Source organism: Rhea pennata, chromosome 13 (genome assembly GCF_028389875.1).
Source record: "Rhea pennata isolate bPtePen1 chromosome 13, bPtePen1.pri, whole genome shotgun sequence".
In the NCBI taxonomy this organism is placed as follows: domain Eukaryota; kingdom Metazoa; phylum Chordata; class Aves; order Rheiformes; family Rheidae; genus Rhea; species Rhea pennata.
In genome coordinates, this window is record NC_084675.1 from 734,639 (window position 1) to 755,065 (window position 20,427).

General features: G+C 59.7%; 9 non-coding genes across 9 annotated transcripts; 5 read left to right on the forward strand and 4 right to left on the reverse strand.

Annotated features, from left to right (window-relative positions):
* Window positions 1-1,065: 1,065 nt before the first annotated feature.
* TRNAI-UAU (transfer RNA isoleucine (anticodon UAU)) lies at window positions 1,066-1,159 on the reverse strand. Its single transcript has 2 exons — window positions 1,122-1,159; window positions 1,066-1,101 (listed from the first exon to the last, which is right to left on the reverse strand). It is a non-coding gene; the product is annotated as a tRNA-Ile (tRNA).
* Window positions 1,160-4,366: 3,207 nt separating this feature from the next.
* TRNAN-GUU (transfer RNA asparagine (anticodon GUU)) lies at window positions 4,367-4,440 on the forward strand. The gene has a single exon. It is a non-coding gene; the product is annotated as a tRNA-Asn (tRNA).
* Window positions 4,441-5,389: 949 nt separating this feature from the next.
* Window positions 5,390-5,461, forward strand: TRNAH-GUG (transfer RNA histidin (anticodon GUG)). The gene has a single exon. It is a non-coding gene; the product is annotated as a tRNA-His (tRNA).
* Window positions 5,462-6,541: 1,080 nt separating this feature from the next.
* TRNAI-UAU (transfer RNA isoleucine (anticodon UAU)) lies at window positions 6,542-6,635 on the reverse strand. The gene is made up of 2 exons: window positions 6,598-6,635; window positions 6,542-6,577 (listed from the first exon to the last, which is right to left on the reverse strand). It is a non-coding gene; the product is annotated as a tRNA-Ile (tRNA).
* Window positions 6,636-9,842: 3,207 nt separating this feature from the next.
* On the forward strand, window positions 9,843-9,916 carry TRNAN-GUU (transfer RNA asparagine (anticodon GUU)). The gene has a single exon. It is a non-coding gene; the product is annotated as a tRNA-Asn (tRNA).
* Window positions 9,917-10,865: 949 nt separating this feature from the next.
* On the forward strand, window positions 10,866-10,937 carry TRNAH-GUG (transfer RNA histidin (anticodon GUG)). Its single transcript has one exon. It is a non-coding gene; the product is annotated as a tRNA-His (tRNA).
* Window positions 10,938-12,017: 1,080 nt separating this feature from the next.
* TRNAI-UAU (transfer RNA isoleucine (anticodon UAU)) lies at window positions 12,018-12,111 on the reverse strand. Its single transcript has 2 exons — window positions 12,074-12,111; window positions 12,018-12,053 (listed from the first exon to the last, which is right to left on the reverse strand). It is a non-coding gene; the product is annotated as a tRNA-Ile (tRNA).
* Window positions 12,112-15,318: 3,207 nt separating this feature from the next.
* Window positions 15,319-15,392, forward strand: TRNAN-GUU (transfer RNA asparagine (anticodon GUU)). The gene has a single exon. It is a non-coding gene; the product is annotated as a tRNA-Asn (tRNA).
* Window positions 15,393-17,490: 2,098 nt separating this feature from the next.
* Window positions 17,491-17,584, reverse strand: TRNAI-UAU (transfer RNA isoleucine (anticodon UAU)). The gene is made up of 2 exons: window positions 17,547-17,584; window positions 17,491-17,526 (listed from the first exon to the last, which is right to left on the reverse strand). It is a non-coding gene; the product is annotated as a tRNA-Ile (tRNA).
* Window positions 17,585-20,427: the final 2,843 nt, after the last annotated feature.

The following is a 20,427-nucleotide window of genomic DNA, read 5'->3' on the forward strand; positions in this document are numbered from 1 at the left end:
CCGCGGCCTGAGCGGGGGAGTTTGGAAAGACAAGGGAGGCACCTGCAAGGACGGGCCAAGGGTTTCTTTCTTTCCAAAGATGCCGTGGCCTAGGAAGGAGGTACAAGCTCTTCCGTGCTCTCTGTCCCAAACATTCAACGGGCTCGTGCCTAAAACGATGTCCTGCTGTCTAGCGACTGTGCAGCGTCTTCTCCTGTGGGGCTGCCGTGGCAGCTGCGCGTGCCTCTGGGAAAGCATTCAGGCTTCTGCATTCTCTGGGCAAAGCTTGAGAACCGAGAGACTCTGCCTGGAAAGCACCCAGCTTTTCACCTCCCTTTCTCTTGCCCTCGCTCCCCATTTTGCAGCAAGGGGACTTTCAGCTCCACACCAAAACCACCACCCTGCAACCCCAGCCCAGCCGTGGCTGCCATCGCACTCCGCAGAGACCCAACACCACTAGCTCTTCCCTGGGAGGAAGAGCACATTTTCTTCTCCACGGGGAGCGTGTGACTTCCGAGGTTATGCCTCCACGCTTGGCCATGCCTCCATGTTCTGACCAAGCTGTAAGCTGGCTGTGGGAAGGACACCCTCTGTGGAAGGGCAGAGCCGCCTTTCTCCCTTAGCTGCAGCGTGAGAGGAGCGGTGGGGCGGCAGGTTTTGCCTGCAGCTCCACGCCAGTGCGTGGCTGTGGAGAGTCAAGAGTGCTTCCTCCTGGCCTGCCTGGAGGTGGAAGGGTTGTGTAGGAAGGATCGGCCACAGCGAGGCTGGGCAGCGGGTGCTGGGAGAGTGTCCGAATGCTGAAAAGTCAAAGGGAAATGATAGCATCTGAGCACTGAGTGAGCTCTGGACGCTCCCTTCTCTGCACCTGCTGCAGAGAAGGGAGGAGAGCCCAGCTCTGCCTCTGGGGTCCTGAACTGAGTGCTCTGTGGGCAGAGCCCCGGTGAAGCCTGCAAGGGCCCCAAGTGCTTCTGCTCGTCCCGGGTGTCTGTATTGACAGTTCCCGGGATGTCTGTGTTGCGACAGACATCACGGCTACACAGGTGCCCTGCCCAAGGCAAGGGGAAGCGCTGCTTGATCAAAAGCCCATGCTCCAGGTGAGGCTTGAACTCACACCCTCAGCATCCCTCTGCTTTGCACTGCTGTATAAGTGCTGCGCGCTGGCCCATTGCGCCACTGGAGCACACTTGGAAAGGTGGACTGGAGCCCACGAGCAGACACCTTTGCCTGTGATCACCAGGGCTCATCAGCATTAACCTGGCACCTCAAGTGCTTTCCTCTTGCCTCGCCCAACAGGGAGCAGCAAGTGTGTGCCCCCCGTTGTGCGTCAGGCTTGCAATATGCACCAGGGCACGGAGAGAGAGGGCAAAAGCACCAAGGGTGGCCTCTTCTCAAGGGAGGGATGATAACTTTATGCCCTCTTCACAACAGATTGTTGCCCTCGGCTACCAGGCCTTTTATCATCTTCTCCCTCTCAGTAATGAGCAGACAAGCACAAACAACAGCAGCCACCTGCCCTGCTCTTTTGGCAGCAAGAGCGCTCCTGAGGTTCGGAGACTTTCGCAATCAACTCCCTTCAAACGAGAGAGATGCTGTCTCTTTTGCTGTCTGTTATACATGCTTGCAGTACCTGGGCCTCTGTGGCTGTGCCTCTGCTCTCCTTGGTTTCAGTGTTGCAAATTGTGCCCTTTCTCTCTTTGGCTTTTGTTCAGCCAAGGGTGCCGGAGAGGTCTTTGGTCCTGCGGCCTGGGGGGCTGGCTACGTCCCAGAGGGCCACAGGCAGCTGACAGCAGGCAGCATTAGTGTCCTCTGTCTCTTCTGGGGGCACAGGCTGATTCCACAACGTCCGGGAGATAGATACACGAGTGCTGTTGAATCCCAGTGCGAGGGGCAGCAGAAACGAGGTCCAAAGCCCTTGCCCCTTTACTAAGCGGCATGTCTGCAAGCAAAGCAGGTGCTTAGGAAGAGGGCAGGGACAATGAGGGTAAAAGAAGACAACAGAAGAAGAGGCTGCTGCCAGCAGCAGGCCAAAAGCGCGCGACCGTCATCCAGCTCCTCAGGAAGGATTCACAAAGCCCCTTCCTGAGTTTGTTGAAGGACAGGGAGATGCTTTGTTCCTGGTTCAGAGGAGACTCGTGGACAGGCTTCAAGGAGCCTTGAATTTGAAAGAGGCTGACAGAGCTGTCAAGCAGCCTTGAGCTGACCGTGGCTTACAGGGAGCTACTAGGTGCAGCTTTGAAACCGAATGGAATGGTGCCCGCGGGCAAATCTGGGCACTCGGCCCTGGGAAAGGCAGCGCCTGCGCTGAAAACCCCACGCAGAGCCCGCCGCAGGAGCAGAGTGGCAGTGCAGTGGGAGCAGCTGGGCCCGTGACCCAGAGGGTGATCGATCCACAGAGCCTCTGCTACGCAGCATTTCCCTTCCGTGTTTCATCATGCGATGCATCATGTCTTCAACTTGATAGGGAATCCTGCCCACAGGGCTTGTCTGCCTGTCTGCGCGGGTGGCCGTCTATCCTCTGCTCCCCAGCCCGCCCCTGTGCTGCCCCCTCTCTCCTGTCTTCAGGCCCCAGATCTGAGTGCTAGCTCAGCCCTGGGCAGGGAAGGGGCAGCATCCCAAGAGGAAGCTCCGTCTCCGTGGGGCCTGGCAAAGTCAGGACGGACAGCTCCTGATCTGGGACCCAGGTGGCTCTGGGGTTTGGCGCTCTGGCAGCTGGGGACCGTCTGAGGGAGCCCCAGAGCCCGTGACTGACAGCTGTGTTGCAGGGCTGGGCGGACTGTTCAGGGAGCCTGCTAGGGACCCTGTCCTGGGCACAGCTGTCAGGTGATGGTTCGAGAGCACGGAAGGGGAGCTTCCGAATGCCCCGGTCAGTGTGCAAGAGCACCAGCGCTCATGCCAGTGGTGACATTCACCGGGAAGCGTGGGAAGGGTCTCTCCTGGGCTTTGCTGCGGGGCCGCCTGCTGCGGCCTCTGGGGGACTGGGTAGTGCGGGGAGCTCAGGCCAGAAAGACAAGGCAGCTGCTGCGGCAGGCGAGTCGCATCCCACAGATCCGGAGACCCTTTCTGTGTCACCCAGTGCCTCGCAGGAGCCACCAGGAAACAAATATTCTCCCTCACCGAGGGGGGATTTGTCAGAAGACAGGACTGCCCTGGAGCTGGGTGCACAAGCAAGCGCAGGATGGCTGTTGTAAGAGAGGAAATGCCCTGTTCCCCGTGCCTGCTCCGAGCTCTTGTGGCACTGATCAGGTCCCCTTGCTTTCAGGCTGCCCCCAAGGTGGGAGGCCTGGCTTGCTGTGGCAATAGGGAGCCCTTCCCCGGCCGGGAATCGAACCTAGGCCACGGTGGTGAGAGTGCCAAATCCTGACCACGAGACCACCAGCGAGGAGTGGCCCAACCCTCCTGGGCACCCACTGGTGGGCACCAGCCCAGTCCTGCCGGGGACCGGCCCCTCCAAGCACAGCCCCACACAGCTTCTTAGCTCCTAACACCTTGGCAAATGCCCTCCTGCGTTAAATTCAGCTGCAGCTCTCCTAGGTGTGCCTCTGTGGGACAAAACTGCCCGTACTTCCATTTCAAGCCAGGAGGCTTCACGCACTGCTGTGCGCCTAGAGCACAGAACCGGCTCCCTGGAAGGCGAGTCTGTCCTCTGCCAGGGTCAGTCCAGCCCCACGCAGAGCGAACAGATAAAGCGGAGGAGGAGGAGAGCTTGAGAAGGGCTGAGGCAGAGGAAACCTCACTCAAACGCCTGCTCGGAAACAACCCCTGCCTCAAGCACTTCTTATTCCGGAAGTCTCTGCAAAATGGTCCTGAGGGCGCTGACAGGGTCTGATGGTGCTGGGGCTTGCAGGAAGCACAGGCACCCCTCCGTACCTACGGGCAGCGGATGCTGGGTGGTGCTCAGGGCTTGTCCAGGAGAGGAGCCTCCCGCTGCTGGCACCACTTCTACACCTTGCTCCGTGCAGGGGTGGCCAGAGGGAGGGGAGCCAATCCCTCACCCTGGCTCACCTCAGCCAGGTCAGCAGTGCTGTGTGCGCGGCCACTGCCCTGCCTCCAGCACCGGGAGCAGGGCGGGTAAAGGCCTGGGAAATGGCCTTTAAGGAGAGCTGCGCTGCCCAGCTCCCCCTCGACGCACAGCGCGTGGGCAAGTGACGCTGCAAGAGACTGAGAAAAGGCCTGCGCTCGAGCCAGCTGCACCACGTGGTGCGTGCACATGCCCTCCACGTGCAGTGCTCTGTGTGCATGGAGCAGCACGGAAACCGGGGTGTGTCTCTGTCCGGGCCTTTGCCTGGGTCTTGGGATCTGGCCCAGGATCAGGGGCATTGCCAGTCCCTCAGCACCAAGGTGTGTGATGACACAGAAGGGAGCATCATGGAGACAGCGCTTGGTGGGGGTCTCTGTGGCGCAATGGGTGAGCGCGCTCGGCTGTTAACCGAGAGGCTGGTGGTTCGAGCCCACCCAGGGACGGCCTCCTTTTGGTGGCACACCTGGGCTCAACAGGTGCACACTGGAGCCCTTGCCACAGCCACCCTGAGAGACCCTCCTCAGCACCCGCGGGGGGAATTGCCGCAGCCATGACGAGTGGCACTCCCCAGCATCTGCTGGGGGGTGGAAGCGCGTGCTGGCTTCTCCCACATCCCTCCCAGGAAACGGCTCCTCTGCAGGGTGGCTGGCTCCGCCTGCCTGCAGTTGCCAGAGCAGAGGCCTCTTGGCACTTTAGCAGCCCTTCCAGGGTCTCGTACCCTCAAGATCCTGCATGCAGGCCTCAGAGGAGGCTGCTGCTCAGCCTTTTGCTTTGGCATGGGCCTGACCACAGATTTACCTAGCCCTTTAATCCCGCCGTGGTCTTGTTGTCCAAGTCAATCCCCAGAATTTACACTTCTCCTGTACAACCGAGAGTTAGGTCCCGACAAGTGATGCTGTCTGTGCGGGGCTGAATTTTCCAATTTCCCCCAGAGACATGCAGAGGTCCTGCGGAGGACCTACAAGGGCACTGCGGCTCTCAAGGCCAAGGTAGCCATGGGTAAATCTTGTGTCTTCTCCCTCGAGTGCCTGGAGGGTCCAGTGCTTGGCATTTGTGACCAAGATTAGCCTGGAGTTGCTGCAGCTGCTCGGTCTCTTGCGAGAAGGCTTCCAGCCTCCCTGAGGTAGGAGGCGGGCTACTGGAGACAGGACTTGTGTTCTGCCCCTTCTGCTGGCGTGCGGTGGGGTCCTGCCAATGGAGGTGGGGGCAAATGCGCGTGATGGGGCTGCAGAGTCAGCTTCTGTTGCTCCTGGGAGCATGCATGGGGGATGGGTGCTGCAGGGTGCCTGCAGGAAGGGCAGTTAAGAGGCCCTTGCTGTTCCCACCCTATTGCCTGAAGGAGGCAGGAGAGAAATAATGCCCAAGGAGCAAAGGCGGTCAGTCACATGCGCAGCTGTGATCGTATAGTGGTTAGTACTCTGCGTTGTGGCCGCAGCAACCTCGGTTCGAATCCGAGTCACAGCAAGGGTTTTGCAAAGCCCGCGGCCTGAGCGGGGGAGTTTGGAAAGACAAGGGAGGCACCTGCAAGGACGGGCCAAGGGTTTCTTTCTTTCCAAAGATGCCGTGGCCTAGGAAGGAGGTACAAGCTCTTCCGTGCTCTCTGTCCCAAACATTCAACGGGCTCGTGCCTAAAACGATGTCCTGCTGTCTAGCGACTGTGCAGCGTCTTCTCCTGTGGGGCTGCCGTGGCAGCTGCGCGTGCCTCTGGGAAAGCATTCAGGCTTCTGCATTCTCTGGGCAAAGCTTGAGAACCGAGAGACTCTGCCTGGAAAGCACCCAGCTTTTCACCTCCCTTTCTCTTGCCCTCGCTCCCCATTTTGCAGCAAGGGGACTTTCAGCTCCACACCAAAACCACCACCCTGCAACCCCAGCCCAGCCGTGGCTGCCATCGCACTCCGCAGAGACCCAACACCACTAGCTCTTCCCTGGGAGGAAGAGCACATTTTCTTCTCCACGGGGAGCGTGTGACTTCCGAGGTTATGCCTCCACGCTTGGCCATGCCTCCATGTTCTGACCAAGCTGTAAGCTGGCTGTGGGAAGGACACCCTCTGTGGAAGGGCAGAGCCGCCTTTCTCCCTTAGCTGCAGCGTGAGAGGAGCGGTGGGGCGGCAGGTTTTGCCTGCAGCTCCACGCCAGTGCGTGGCTGTGGAGAGTCAAGAGTGCTTCCTCCTGGCCTGCCTGGAGGTGGAAGGGTTGTGTAGGAAGGATCGGCCACAGCGAGGCTGGGCAGCGGGTGCTGGGAGAGTGTCCGAATGCTGAAAATACAAAGGGAAATAATAGCATCTGAGCACTGAGCGAGCTCTGGACGCTCCCTTCTCTGCACCTGCTGCAGAGAAGGGAGGAGAGCCCAGCTCTGCCTCTGGGGTCCTGAACTGAGTGCTCTGTGGGCAGAGCCCCGGTGAAGCCTGCAAGGGCCCCAAGTGCTTCTGCTCGTCCCGGGTGTCTGTATTGACAGTTCCCGGGATGTCTGTGTTGCGACAGACATCACGGCTACACAGGTGCCCTGCCCAAGGCAAGGGGAAGCGCTGCTTGATCAAAAGCCCATGCTCCAGGTGAGGCTTGAACTCACACCCTCAGCATCCCTCTGCTTTGCACTGCTGTATAAGTGCTGCGCGCTGGCCCATTGCGCCACTGGAGCACACTTGGAAAGGTGGACTGGAGCCCACGAGCAGACACCTTTGCCTGTGATCACCAGGGCTCATCAGCATTAACCTGGCACCTCAAGTGCTTTCCTCTTGCCTCGCCCAACAGGGAGCAGCAAGTGTGTGCCCCCCGTTGTGCGTCAGGCTTGCAATATGCACCAGGGCACGGAGAGAGAGGGCAAAAGCACCAAGGGTGGCCTCTCCTCAAGGGAGGGATGATAACTTTATGCCCTCTTCACAACAGATTGTTGCCCTCGGCTACCAGGCCTTTTATCATCTTCTCCCTCTCAGTAATGAGCAGACAAGCACAAACAACAGCAGCCACCTGCCCTGCTCTTTTGGCAGCAAGAGCGCTCCTGAGGTTCGGAGACTTTCGCAATCAACTCCCTTCAAACGAGAGAGATGCTGTCTCTTTTGCTGTCTGTTATACATGCTTGCAGTACCTGGGCCTCTGTGGCTGTGCCTCTGCTCTCCTTGGTTTCAGTGTTGCAAATTGTGCCCTTTCTCTCTTTGGCTTTTGTTCAGCCAAGGGTGCCGGAGAGGTCTTTGGTCCTGCGGCCTGGGGGGCTGGCTACGTCCCAGAGGGCCACAGGCAGCTGACAGCAGGCAGCATTAGTGTCCTCTGTCTCTTCTGGGGGCACAGGCTGATTCCTCAACGTCCGGGAGATAGATACACGAGTGCTGTTGAATCCCAGTGCGAGGGGCAGCAGAAACGAGGTCCAAAGCCCTTGCCCCTTTACTAAGCGGCATGTCTGCAAGCAAAGCAGGTGCTTAGGAAGAGGGCAGGGACAATGAGGGTAAAAGAAGACAACAGAAGAAGAGGCTGCTGCCAGCAGCAGGCCAAAAGCGCGCGACCGTCATCCAGCTCCTCAGGAAGGATTCACAAAGCCCCTTCCTGAGTTTGTTGAAGGACAGGGAGATGCTTTGTTCCTGGTTCAGAGGAGACTCGTGGACAGGCTTCAAGGAGCCTTGAATTTGAAAGAGGCTGACAGAGCTGTCAAGCAGCCTTGAGCTGACCGTGGCTTACAGGGAGCTACTAGGTGCAGCTTTGAAACCGAATGGAATGGTGCCCGCGGGCAAATCTGGGCACTCGGCCCTGGGAAAGGCAGTGCCTGCGCTGAAAACCCCACGCAGAGCCCGCTGCAGGAGCAGAGTGGCAGTGCAGTGGGAGCAGCTGGGCCCGTGACCCAGAGGGTGATCGATCCACAGAGCCTCTGCTACGCAGCATTTCCCTTCCGTGTTTCATCATGCGATGCATCATGTCTTCAACTTGATAGGGAATCCTGCCCACAGGGCTTGTCTGCCTGTCTGCGAGGGTGGCCGTCTATCCTCTGCTCCCCAGCCTGCCCCTGTGCTGCCCCCTCTCTCCTGTCTTCAGGCCCCAGATCCGAGTGCTAGCTCAGCCCTGGGCAGGGAAGGGGCAGCATCCCAAGAGGAAGCTCCGTCTCCGTGGGGCCTGGCAAAGTCAGGACAGACAGCTCCTGATCTGGGACCCAGGTGGCTCTGGGGTTTGGCGCTCTGGCAGCTGGGGACCGTCTGAGGGAGCCCCAGAGCCCGTGACTGACAGCTGTGTTGCAGGGCTGGGCGGACTGTTCAGGGAGCCTGCTAGGGACCCTGTCCTGGGCACAGCTGTCAGGTGATGGTTCGAGAGCACGGAAGGGGAGCTTCCGAATGCCCCGGTCAGTGTGCAAGAGCACCAGCGCTCATGCCAGTGGTGACATTCACCGGGAAGCGTGGGAAGGGTCTCTCCTGGGCTTTGCTGCGGGGCCGCCTGCTGCGGCCTCTGGGGGACTGGGTAGTGCGGGGAGCTCAGGCCAGAAAGACAAGGCAGCTGCTGCGGCAGGCGAGTCGCATCCCACAGATCCGGAGACCCTTTCTGTGTCACCCAGTGCCTCGCAGGAGCCACCAGGAAACAAATATTCTCCCTCACCGAGGGGGGATTTGTCAGAAGACAGGACTGCCCTGGAGCTGGGTGCACAAGCAAGCGCAGGATGGCTGTTGTAAGAGAGGAAATGCCCTGTTCCCCGTGCCTGCTCCGAGCTCTTGTGGCACTGATCAGGTCCCCTTGCTTTCAGGCTGCCCCCAAGGTGGGAGGCCTGGCTTGCTGTGGCAATAGGGAGCCCTTCCCCGGCCGGGAATCGAACCTAGGCCACGGTGGTGAGAGTGCCAAATCCTGACCACGAGACCACCAGCAAGGAGTGGCCCAACCCTCCTGGGCACCCACTGGTGGGCACCAGCCCAGTCCTGCCGGGGACCGGCCCCTCCAAGCACAGCCCCACACAGCTTCTTAGCTCCTAACACCTTGGCAAATGCCCTCCTGCGTTAAATTCAGCTGCAGCTCTCCTAGGTGTGCCTCTGTGGGACAAAACTGCCCGTACTTCCATTTCAAGCCAGGAGGCTTCACGCACTGCTGTGCGCCTAGAGCACAGAACCGGCTCCCTGGAAGGCGAGTCTGTCCTCTGCCAGGGTCAGTCCAGCCCCACGCAGAGCGAACAGATAAAGCGGAGGAGGAGGAGAGCTTGAGAAGGGCTGAGGCAGAGGAAACCTCACTCAAACGCCTGCTCGGAAACAACCCCTGCCTCAAGCACTTCTTATTCCGGAAGTCTCTGCAAAATGGTCCTGAGGGCGCTGACAGGGTCTGATGGTGCTGGGGCTTGCAGGAAGCACAGGCACCCCTCCGTACCTACGGGCAGCGGATGCTGGGTGGTGCTCAGGGCTTGTCCAGGAGAGGAGCCTCCCGCTGCTGGCACCACTTCTACACCTTGCTCCGTGCAGGGGTGGCCAGAGGGAGGGGAGCCAATCCCTCACCCTGGCTCACCTCAGCCAGGTCAGCAGTGCTGTGTGCGCGGCCACTGCCCTGCCTCCAGCACCGGGAGCAGGGCGGGTAAAGGCCTGGGAAATGGCCTTTAAGGAGAGCTGCGCTGCCCAGCTCCCCCTCGACGCACAGCGCGTGGGCAAGTGACGCTGCAAGAGACTGAGAAAAGGCCTGCGCTCGAGCCAGCTGCACCACGTGGTGCGTGCACATGCCCTCCACGTGCAGTGCTCTGTGTGCATGGAGCAGCACGGAAACCGGGGTGTGTCTCTGTCCGGGCCTTTGCCTGGGTCTTGGGATCTGGCCCAGGATCAGGGGCATTGCCAGTCCCTCAGCACCAAGGTGTGTGATGACACAGAAGGGAGCATCATGGAGACAGCGCTTGGTGGGGGTCTCTGTGGCGCAATGGGTGAGCGCGCTCGGCTGTTAACCGAGAGGCTGGTGGTTCGAGCCCACCCAGGGACGGCCTCCTTTTGGTGGCACACCTGGGCTCAACAGGTGCACACTGGAGCCCTTGCCACAGCCACCCTGAGAGACCCTCCTCAGCACCCGCGGGGGGAATTGCCGCAGCCATGACGAGTGGCACTCCCCAGCATCTGCTGGGGGGTGGAAGCGCGTGCTGGCTTCTCCCACATCCCTCCCAGGAAACGGCTCCTCTGCAGGGTGGCTGGCTCCGCCTGCCTGCAGTTGCCAGAGCAGAGGCCTCTTGGCACTTTAGCAGCCCTTCCAGGGTCTCGTACCCTCAAGATCCTGCATGCAGGCCTCAGAGGAGGCTGCTGCTCAGCCTTTTGCTTTGGCATGGGCCTGACCACAGATTTACCTAGCCCTTTAATCCCGCCGTGGTCTTGTTGTCCAAGTCAATCCCCAGAATTTACACTTCTCCTGTACAACCGAGAGTTAGGTCCCGACAAGTGATGCTGTCTGTGCGGGGCTGAATTTTCCAATTTCCCCCAGAGACATGCAGAGGTCCTGCGGAGGACCTACAAGGGCACTGCGGCTCTCAAGGCCAAGGTAGCCATGGGTAAATCTTGTGTCTTCTCCCTCGAGTGCCTGGAGGGTCCAGTGCTTGGCATTTGTGACCAAGATTAGCCTGGAGTTGCTGCAGCTGCTCGGTCTCTTGCGAGAAGGCTTCCAGCCTCCCTGAGGTAGGAGGCGGGCTACTGGAGACAGGACTTGTGTTCTGCCCCTTCTGCTGGCGTGCGGTGGGGTCCTGCCAATGGAGGTGGGGGCAAATGCGCGTGATGGGGCTGCAGAGTCAGCTTCTGTTGCTCCTGGGAGCATGCATGGGGGATGGGTGCTGCAGGGTGCCTGCAGGAAGGGCAGTTAAGAGGCCCTTGCTGTTCCCACCCTATTGCCTGAAGGAGGCAGGAGAGAAATAATGCCCAAGGAGCAAAGGCGGTCAGTCACATGCGCAGCTGTGATCGTATAGTGGTTAGTACTCTGCGTTGTGGCCGCAGCAACCTCGGTTCGAATCCGAGTCACAGCAAGGGTTTTGCAAAGCCCGCGGCCTGAGCGGGGGAGTTTGGAAAGACAAGGGAGGCACCTGCAAGGACGGGCCAAGGGTTTCTTTCTTTCCAAAGATGCCGTGGCCTAGGAAGGAGGTACAAGCTCTTCCGTGCTCTCTGTCCCAAACATTCAACGGGCTCGTGCCTAAAACGATGTCCTGCTGTCTAGCGACTGTGCAGCGTCTTCTCCTGTGGGGCTGCCGTGGCAGCTGCGCGTGCCTCTGGGAAAGCATTCAGGCTTCTGCATTCTCTGGGCAAAGCCTGAGAACCGAGAGACTCTGCCTGGAAAGCACCCAGCTTTTCACCTCCCTTTCTCTTGCCCTTGTTCCCCATTTTGCAGCAAGGGGACTTTCAGCTCCACACCAAAACCACCACCCTGCAACCCCAGCCCAGCCGTGGCTGCCATCGCACTCCGCAGAGACCCAACACCACTAGCTCTTCCCTGGGAGGAAGAGCACATTTTCTTCTCCACGGGGAGCGTGTGACTTCTGAGGTTATGCCTCCACGCTTGGCCATGCCTCCATGTTCTGACCAAGCTGTAAGCTGGCTGTGGGAAGGACACCCTCTGTGGAAGGGCAGAGCCGCCTTTCTCCCTTAGCTGCAGCGTGAGAGGAGCGGTGGGGCGGCAGGTTTTGCCTGCAGCTCCACGCCAGTGCGTGGCTGTGGAGAGTCAAGAGTGCTTCCTCCTGGCCTGCCTGGAGGTGGAAGGGTTGTGTAGGAAGGATCGGCCACAGCGAGGCTGGGCAGCGGGTGCTGGGAGAGTGTCCGAATGCTGAAAATACAAAGGGAAATAATAGCATCTGAGCACTGAGCGAGCTCTGGACGCTCCCTTCTCTGCACCTGCTGCAGAGAAGGGAGGAGAGCCCAGCTCTGCCTCTGGGGTCCTGAACTGAGTGCTCTGTGGGCAGAGCCCCGGTGAAGCCTGCAAGGGCCCCAAGTGCTTCTGCTCGTCCCGGGTGTCTGTATTGACAGTTCCCGGGATGTCTGTGTTGCGACAGACATCACGGCTACACAGGTGCCCTGCCCAAGGCAAGGGGAAGCGCTGCTTGATCAAAAGCCCATGCTCCAGGTGAGGCTTGAACTCACACCCTCAGCATCCCTCTGCTTTGCACTGCTGTATAAGTGCTGCGCGCTGGCCCATTGCGCCACTGGAGCACACTTGGAAAGGTGGACTGGAGCCCACGAGCAGACACCTTTGCCTGTGATCACCAGGGCTCATCAGCATTAACCTGGCACCTCAAGTGCTTTCCTCTTGCCTCGCCCAACAGGGAGCAGCAAGTGTGTGCCCCCCGTTGTGCGTCAGGCTTGCAATATGCACCAGGGCACGGAGAGAGAGGGCAAAAGCACCAAGGGTGGCCTCTCCTCAAGGGAGGGATGATAACTTTATGCCCTCTTCACAACAGATTGTTGCCCTCGGCTACCAGGCCTTTTATCATCTTCTCCCTCTCAGTAATGAGCAGACAAGCACAAACAACAGCAGCCACCTGCCCTGCTCTTTTGGCAGCAAGAGCGCTCCTGAGGTTCGGAGACTTTCGCAATCAACTCCCTTCAAACGAGAGAGATGCTGTCTCTTTTGCTGTCTGTTATACATGCTTGCAGTACCTGGGCCTCTGTGGCTGTGCCTCTGCTCTCCTTGGTTTCAGTGTTGCAAATTGTGCCCTTTCTCTCTTTGGCTTTTGTTCAGCCAAGGGTGCCGGAGAGGTCTTTGGTCCTGCGGCCTGGGGGGCTGGCTACGTCCCAGAGGGCCACAGGCAGCTGACAGCAGGCAGCATTAGTGTCCTCTGTCTCTTCTGGGGGCACAGGCTGATTCCACAACGTCCGGGAGATAGATACACGAGTGCTGTTGAATCCCAGTGCGAGGGGCAGCAGAAACGAGGTCCAAAGCCCTTGCCCCTTTACTAAGCGGCATGTCTGCAAGCAAAGCAGGTGCTTAGGAAGAGGGCAGGGACAATGAGGGTAAAAGAAGACAACAGAAGAAGAGGCTGCTGCCAGCAGCAGGCCAAAAGCGCGCGACCGTCATCCAGCTCCTCAGGAAGGATTCACAAAGCCCCTTCCTGAGTTTGTTGAAGGACAGGGAGATGCTTTGTTCCTGGTTCAGAGGAGACTCGTGGACAGGCTTCAAGGAGCCTTGAATTTGAAAGAGGCTGACAGAGCTGTCAAGCAGCCTTGAGCTGACCGTGGCTTACAGGGAGCTACTAGGTGCAGCTTTGAAACCGAATGGAATGGTGCCCGCGGGCAAATCTGGGCACTCGGCCCTGGGAAAGGCAGCGCCTGCACTGAAAACCCCACGCAGAGCCCGCCGCAGGAGCAGAGTGGCAGTGCAGTGGGAGCAGCTGGGCCCGTGACCCAGAGGGTGATCGATCCACAGAGCCTCTGCTACGCAGCATTTCCCTTCCGTGTTTCATCATGCGATGCATCATGTCTTCAACTTGATAGGGAATCCTGCCCACAGGGCTTGTCTGCCTGTCTGCGCGGGTGGCCGTCTATCCTCTGCTCCCCAGCCCGCCCCTGTGCTGCCCCCTCTCTCCTGTCTTCAGGCCCCAGATCTGAGTGCTAGCTCAGCCCTGGGCAGGGAAGGGGCAGCATCCCAAGAGGAAGCTCCGTCTCCGTGGGGCCTGGCAAAGTCAGGACGGACAGCTCCTGATCTGGGACCCAGGTGGCTCTGGGGTTTGGCGCTCTGGCAGCTGGGGACCGTCTGAGGGAGCCCCAGAGCCCGTGACTGACAGCTGTGTTGCAGGGCTGGGCGGACTGTTCAGGGAGCCTGCTAGGGACCCTGTCCTGGGCACAGCTGTCAGGTGATGGTTCGAGAGCACGGAAGGGGAGCTTCCGAATGCCCCGGTCAGTGTGCAAGAGCACCAGCGCTCATGCCAGTGGTGACATTCACCGGGAAGCGTGGGAAGGGTCTCTCCTGGGCTTTGCTGCGGGGCCGCCTGCTGCGGCCTCTGGGGGACTGGGTAGTGCGGGGAGCTCAGGCCAGAAAGACAAGGCAGCTGCTGCGGCAGGCGAGTCGCATCCCACAGATCCGGAGACCCTTTCTGTGTCACCCAGTGCCTCGCAGGAGCCACCAGGAAACAAATATTCTCCCTCACCGAGGGGGGATTTGTCAGAAGACAGGACTGCCCTGGAGCTGGGTGCACAAGCAAGCGCAGGATGGCTGTTGTAAGAGAGGAAATGCCCTGTTCCCCGTGCCTGCTCCGAGCTCTTGTGGCACTGATCAGGTCCCCTTGCTTTCAGGCTGCCCCCAAGGTGGGAGGCCTGGCTTGCTGTGGCAATAGGGAGCCCTTCCCCGGCCGGGAATCGAACCTAGGCCACGGTGGTGAGAGTGCCAAATCCTGACCACGAGACCACCAGCGAGGAGTGGCCCAACCCTCCTGGGCACCCACTGGTGGGCACCAGCCCAGTCCTGCCGGGGACCGGCCCCTCCAAGCACAGCCCCACACAGCTTCTTAGCTCCTAACACCTTGGCAAATGCCCTCCTGCGTTAAATTCAGCTGCAGCTCTCCTAGGTGTGCCTCTGTGGGACAAAACTGCCCGTACTTCCATTTCAAGCCAGGAGGCTTCACGCACTGCTGTGCGCCTAGAGCACAGAACCGGCTCCCTGGAAGGCGAGTCTGTCCTCTGCCAGGGTCAGTCCAGCCCCACGCAGAGCGAACAGATAAAGCGGAGGAGGAGGAGAGCTTGAGAAGGGCTGAGGCAGAGGAAACCTCACTCAAACGCCTGCTCGGAAACAACCCCTGCCTCAAGCACTTCTTATTCCGGAAGTCTCTGCAAAATGGTCCTGAGGGCGCTGACAGGGTCTGATGGTGCTGGGGCTTGCAGGAAGCACAGGCACCCCTCCGTACCTACGGGCAGCGGATGCTGGGTGGTGCTCAGGGCTTGTCCAGGAGAGGAGCCTCCCGCTGCTGGCACCACTTCTACACCTTGCTCCGTGCAGGGGTGGCCAGAGGGAGGGGAGCCAATCCCTCACCCTGGCTCACCTCAGCCAGGTCAGCAGTGCTGTGTGCGCGGCCACTGCCCTGCCTCCAGCACCGGGAGCAGGGCGGGTAAAGGCCTGGGAAATGGCCTTTAAGGAGAGCTGCGCTGCCCAGCTCCCCCTCGACGCACAGCGCGTGGGCAAGTGACGCTGCAAGAGACTGAGAAAAGGCCTGCGCTCGAGCCAGCTGCACCACGTGGTGCGTGCACATGCCCTCCACGTGCAGTGCTCTGTGTGCATGGAGCAGCACGGAAACCGGGGTGTGTCTCTGTCCGGGCCTTTGCCTGGGTCTTGGGATCTGGCCCAGGATCAGGGGCATTGCCAGTCCCTCAGCACCAAGGTGTGTGATGACACAGAAGGGAGCATCATGGAGACAGCACTTGGTGGGGGTCTCTGTGGCGCAATGGGTGAGCGCGCTCGGCTGTTAACCGAGAGGCTGGTGGTTCGAGCCCACCCAGGGACGGCCTCCTTTTGGTGGCACACCTGGGCTCAACAGGTGCACACTGGAGCCCTTGCCACAGCCACCCTGAGAGACCCTCCTCAGCACCCGCGGGGGGAATTGCCGCAGCCATGACGAGTGGCACTCCCCAGCATCTGCTGGGGGGTGGAAGCGCGTGCTGGCTTCTCCCACATCCCTCCCAGGAAACGGCTCCTCTGCAGGGTGGCTGGGCTCCGCCTGCCTGCAGTTGCCAGAGCAGAGGCCTCTTGGCACTTTAGCAGCCCTTCCAGGGTCTCGTACCCTCAAGATCCTGCATGCAGGCCTCAGAGGAGGCTGCTGCTCAGCCTTTTGCTTTGGCATGGGCCTGACCACAGATTTACCTAGCCCTTTAATCCCGCCGTGGTCTTGTTGTCCAAGTCAATCCCCAGAATTTACACTTCTCCTGTACAACCGAGAGTTAGGTCCCGACAAGTGATACTGTCTGTGCGGGGCTGAATTTTCCAATTTCCCCCAGAGACATGCAGAGGTCCTGCGGAGGACCTACAAGGGCACTGCGGCTCTCAAGGCCAAGGTAGCCATGGGTAAATCTTGTGTCTTCTCCCTCGAGTGCCTGGAGGGTCCAGTGCTTGGCATTTGTGACCAAGACTAGCTTGGAGTTGCTGCAGCTGCTCGGTCTCTTGCGAGAAGGCTTCCAGCCTCCCTGAGGTAGGAGGCGGGCTACTGGAGACAGGACTTGTGTTCTGCCCCTTCTGCTGGCGTGCGGTGGGGTCCTGCCAATGGAGGTGGGGGCAAATGCGCGTGATGGGGCTGCAGAGTCAGCTTCTGTTGCTCCTGGGAGCATGCATGGGGGATGGGTGCTGCAGGGTGCCTGCAGGAAGGGCAGTTAAGAGGCCCTTGCTGTTCCCACCCTATTGCCTGAAGGAGGCAGGAGAGAAATAATGCCCAAGGAGCAAAGGCGGTCAGTCACATGCGCAGCTGTGATCGTATAGTGGTTAGTACTCTGCGTTGTGGCTGCAGCAACCTCGGTTCGAATCCGAGTCACAGCAAGGGTTTTGCAAAGCCCGCGGCCTGAGTGGGGGAGTTTGAAAAGACAAGGGAGGCACCTGCAAGGACGGGCCAAGGGTTTCTTTCCAAAGATGCCGTGGCCTAGGAAGGAGGTACAAGCTCTTCCGTGCTCTCTGTCCCAAACATTCAATGGGCTCGTGCCTAAAACGATGTCCTGCTGTCTAGCGACTGTGCAGCGTCTTCTCCTGTGGGGCTGCCGTGGCAGCTGCGCGTGCCTCTGGGAAAGCATTCAGGCTTCTGCATTCTCTGGGCAAAGCTTGAGAACCGAGAGACTCTGCCTGGAAAGCACCCAGCTTTTCACCTCCCTTTCTCTTGCCCTTGCTCCCCATTTTGCAGCAAGGGGACTTTCAGCTCCACACCAAAACCACCACCCTGCAACCCCAGCCCAGCCGTGGCTGCCATCGCACTCCGCAGAGACCCAACACCACTAGCTCTTCCCTGGGAGGAAGAGCACATTTTCTTCTCCACGGGGAGCGTGTGACTTCCGAGGTTATGCCTCCACGCTTGGCCATGCCTCCATGTTCTGACCAAGCTGTAAGCTGGCTGTGGGAAGGACACCCTCTGTGGAAGTGCAGAGCCGCCTTTCTCCCTTAGCTGCAGCGTGAGAGGAGCGGTGGGGCGGCAGGTTTTGCCTGCAGCTCCACGCCAGTGTGTGGCTGTGGAGAGTCAAGAGTGCTTCCTCCTGGCCTGCCTGGAGGTGGAAGGGTTGTGTAGGAAGGATCGGCCACAGCGAGGCTGGGCAGCGGGTGCGGGGAGAGTGTCCGAATGCTGAAAAGTCAAAGGGAAATGATAGCATCTGAGCACTGAGCGAGCTCTGGACGCTCCCTTCTCTGCACCTGCTGCAGAGAAGGGAGGAGAGCCCAGCTCTGCCTCTGGGGTCCTGAACTGAGTGCTCTGTGGGCAGAGCCCCGGTGAAGCCTGCAAGGGCCCCAAGTGCTTCTGCTCGTCCCGGGTGTCTGTATTGACAGTTCCCGGGATGTCTGTATTGCGACAGACATCACGGCTACACAGGTGCCCTGCCCAAGGCAAGGGGAAGCGCTGCTTGATCAAAAGCCCATGCTCCAGGTGAGGCTTGAACTCACACCCTCAGCATCCCTCTGCTTTGCACTGCTGTATAAGTGCTGCGCGCTGGCCCATTGCGCCACTGGAGCACACTTGGAAAGGTGGACTGGAGCCCACGAGCAGACACCTTTGCCTGTGATCACCAGGGCTCATCAGCATTAACCTGGCACCTCAAGTGCTTTCCTCTTGCCTCGCCCAACAGGGAGCAGCAAGTGTGTGCCCCCCGTTGTGCGTCAGGCTTGCAATATGCACCAGGGCACGGAGAGAGAGGGCAAAAGCACCAAGGGTGGCCTCTCCTCAAGGGAGGGATGATAACTTTATGCCCTCTTCACAACAGATTGTTGCCCTCGGCTACCAGGCCTTTTATCATCTTCTCCCTCTCAGTAATGAGCAGACAAGCACAAACAACAGCAGCCACCTGCCCTGCTCTTTTGGCAGCAAGAGCGCTCCTGAGGTTCGGAGACTTTCGCAATCAACTCCCTTCAAACGAGAGAGATGCTGTCTCTTTTGCTGTCTGTTATACATGCTTGCAGTACCTGGGCCTCTGTGGCTGTGCCTCTGCTCTCCTTGGTTTCAGTGTTGCAAATTGTGCCCTTTCTCTCTTTGGCTTTTGTTCAGCCAAGGGTGCCGGAGAGGTCTTTGGTCCTGCGGCCTGGGGGGCTGGCTACGTCCCAGAGGGCCACAGGCAGCTGACAGCAGGCAGCATTAGTGTCCTCTGTCTCTTCTGGGGGCACAGGCTGATTCCTCAACGTCCGGGAGATAGATACACGAGTGCTGTTGAATCCCAGTGCGAGGGGCAGCAGAAACGAGGTCCAAAGCCCTTGCCCCTTTACTAAGCGGCATGTCTGCAAGCAAAGCAGGTGCTTAGGAAGAGGGCAGGGACAATGAGGGTAAAAGAAGACAACAGAAGAAGAGGCTGCTGCCAGCAGCAGGCCAAAAGCGCGCGACCGTCATCCAGCTCCTCAGGAAGGATTCACAAAGCCCCTTCCTGAGTTTGTTGAAGGACAGGGAGATGCTTTGTTCCTGGTTCAGAGGAGACTCGTGGACAGGCTTCAAGGAGCCTTGAATTTGAAAGAGGCTGACAGAGCTGTCAAGCAGCCTTGAGCTGACCGTGGCTTACAGGGAGCTACTAGGTGCAGCTTTGAAACCGAATGGAATGGTGCCCGCGGGCAAATCTGGGCACTCGGCCCTGGGAAAGGCAGTGCCTGCGCTGAAAACCCCACGCAGAGCCCGCTGCAGGAGCAGAGTGGCAGTGCAGTGGGAGCAGCTGGGCCCGTGACCCAGAGGGTGATCGATCCACAGAGCCTCTGCTACGCAGCATTTCCCTTCCGTGTTTCATCATGCGATGCATCATGTCTTCAACTTGATAGGGAATCCTGCCCACAGGGCTTGTCTGCCTGTCTGCGAGGGTGGCCGTCTATCCTCTGCTCCCCAGCCTGCCCCTGTGCTGCCCCCTCTCTCCTGTCTTCAGGCCCCAGATCCGAGTGCTAGCTCAGCCCTGGGCAGGGAAGGGGCAGCATCCCAAGAGGAAGCTCCGTCTCCGTGGGGCCTGGCAAAGTCAGGACAGACAGCTCCTGATCTGGGACCCAGGTGGCTCTGGGGTTTGGCGCTCTGGCAGCTGGGGACCGTCTGAGGGAGCCCCAGAGCCCGTGACTGACAGCTGTGTTGCAGGGCTGGGCGGACTGTTCAGGGAGCCTGCTAGGGACCCTGTCCTGGGCACAGCTGTCAGGTGATGGTTCGAGAGCACGGAAGGGGAGCTTCCGAATGCCCCGGTCAGTGTGCAAGAGCACCAGCGCTCATGCCAGTGGTGACATTCACCGGGAAGCGTGGGAAGGGTCTCTCCTGGGCTTTGCTGCGGGGCCGCCTGCTGCGGCCTCTGGGGGACTGGGTAGTGCGGGGAGCTCAGGCCAGAAAGACAAGGCAGCTGCTGCGGCAGGCGAGTCGCATCCCACAGATCCGGAGACCCTTTCTGTGTCACCCAGTGCCTCGCAGGAGCCACCAGGAAACAAATATTCTCCCTCACCGAGGGGGGATTTGTCAGAAGACAGGACTGCCCTGGAGCTGGGTGCACAAGCAAGCGCAGGATGGCTGTTGTAAGAGAGGAAATGCCCTGTTCCCCGTGCCTGCTCCGAGCTCTTGTGGCACTGATCAGGTCCCCTTGCTTTCAGGCTGCCCCCAAGGTGGGAGGCCTGGCTTGCTGTGGCAATAGGGAGCCCTTCCCCGGCCGGGAATCGAACCTAGGCCACGGTGGTGAGAGTGCCAAATCCTGACCACGAGACCACCAGCGAGGAGTGGCCCAACCCGCCTGGGCACCCACTGGTGGGCACCAGCCCAGTCCTGCCGGGGACCGGCCCCTCCAAGCACAGCCCCACACAGCTTCTTAGCTCCTAACACCTTGGCAAATGCCCTCCTGCGTTAAATTCAGCTGCAGCTCTCCTAGGTGTGCCTCTGTGGGACAAAACTGCCCGTACTTCCATTTCAAGCCAGGAGGCTTCACGCACTGCTGTGCGCCTAGAGCACAGAACCGGCTCCCTGGAAGGCGAGTCTGTCCTCTGCCAGGGTCAGTCCAGCCCCACGCAGAGCGAACAGATAAAGCGGAGGAGGAGGAGAGCTTGAGAAGGGCTGAGGCAGAGGAAACCTCACTCAAACGCCTGCTCGGAAACAACCCCTGCCTCAAGCACTTCTTATTCCGGAAGTCTCTGCAAAATGGTCCTGAGGGCGCTGACAGGGTCTGATGGTGCTGGGGCTTGCAGGAAGCACAGGCACCCCTCCGTACCTACGGGCAGCGGATGCTGGGTGGTGCTCAGGGCTTGTCCAGGAGAGGAGCCTCCCGCTGCTGGCACCACTTCTACACCTTGCTCCGTGCAGGGGTGGCCAGAGGGAGGGGAGCCAATCCCTCACCCTGGCTCACCTCAGCCAGGTCAGCAGTGCT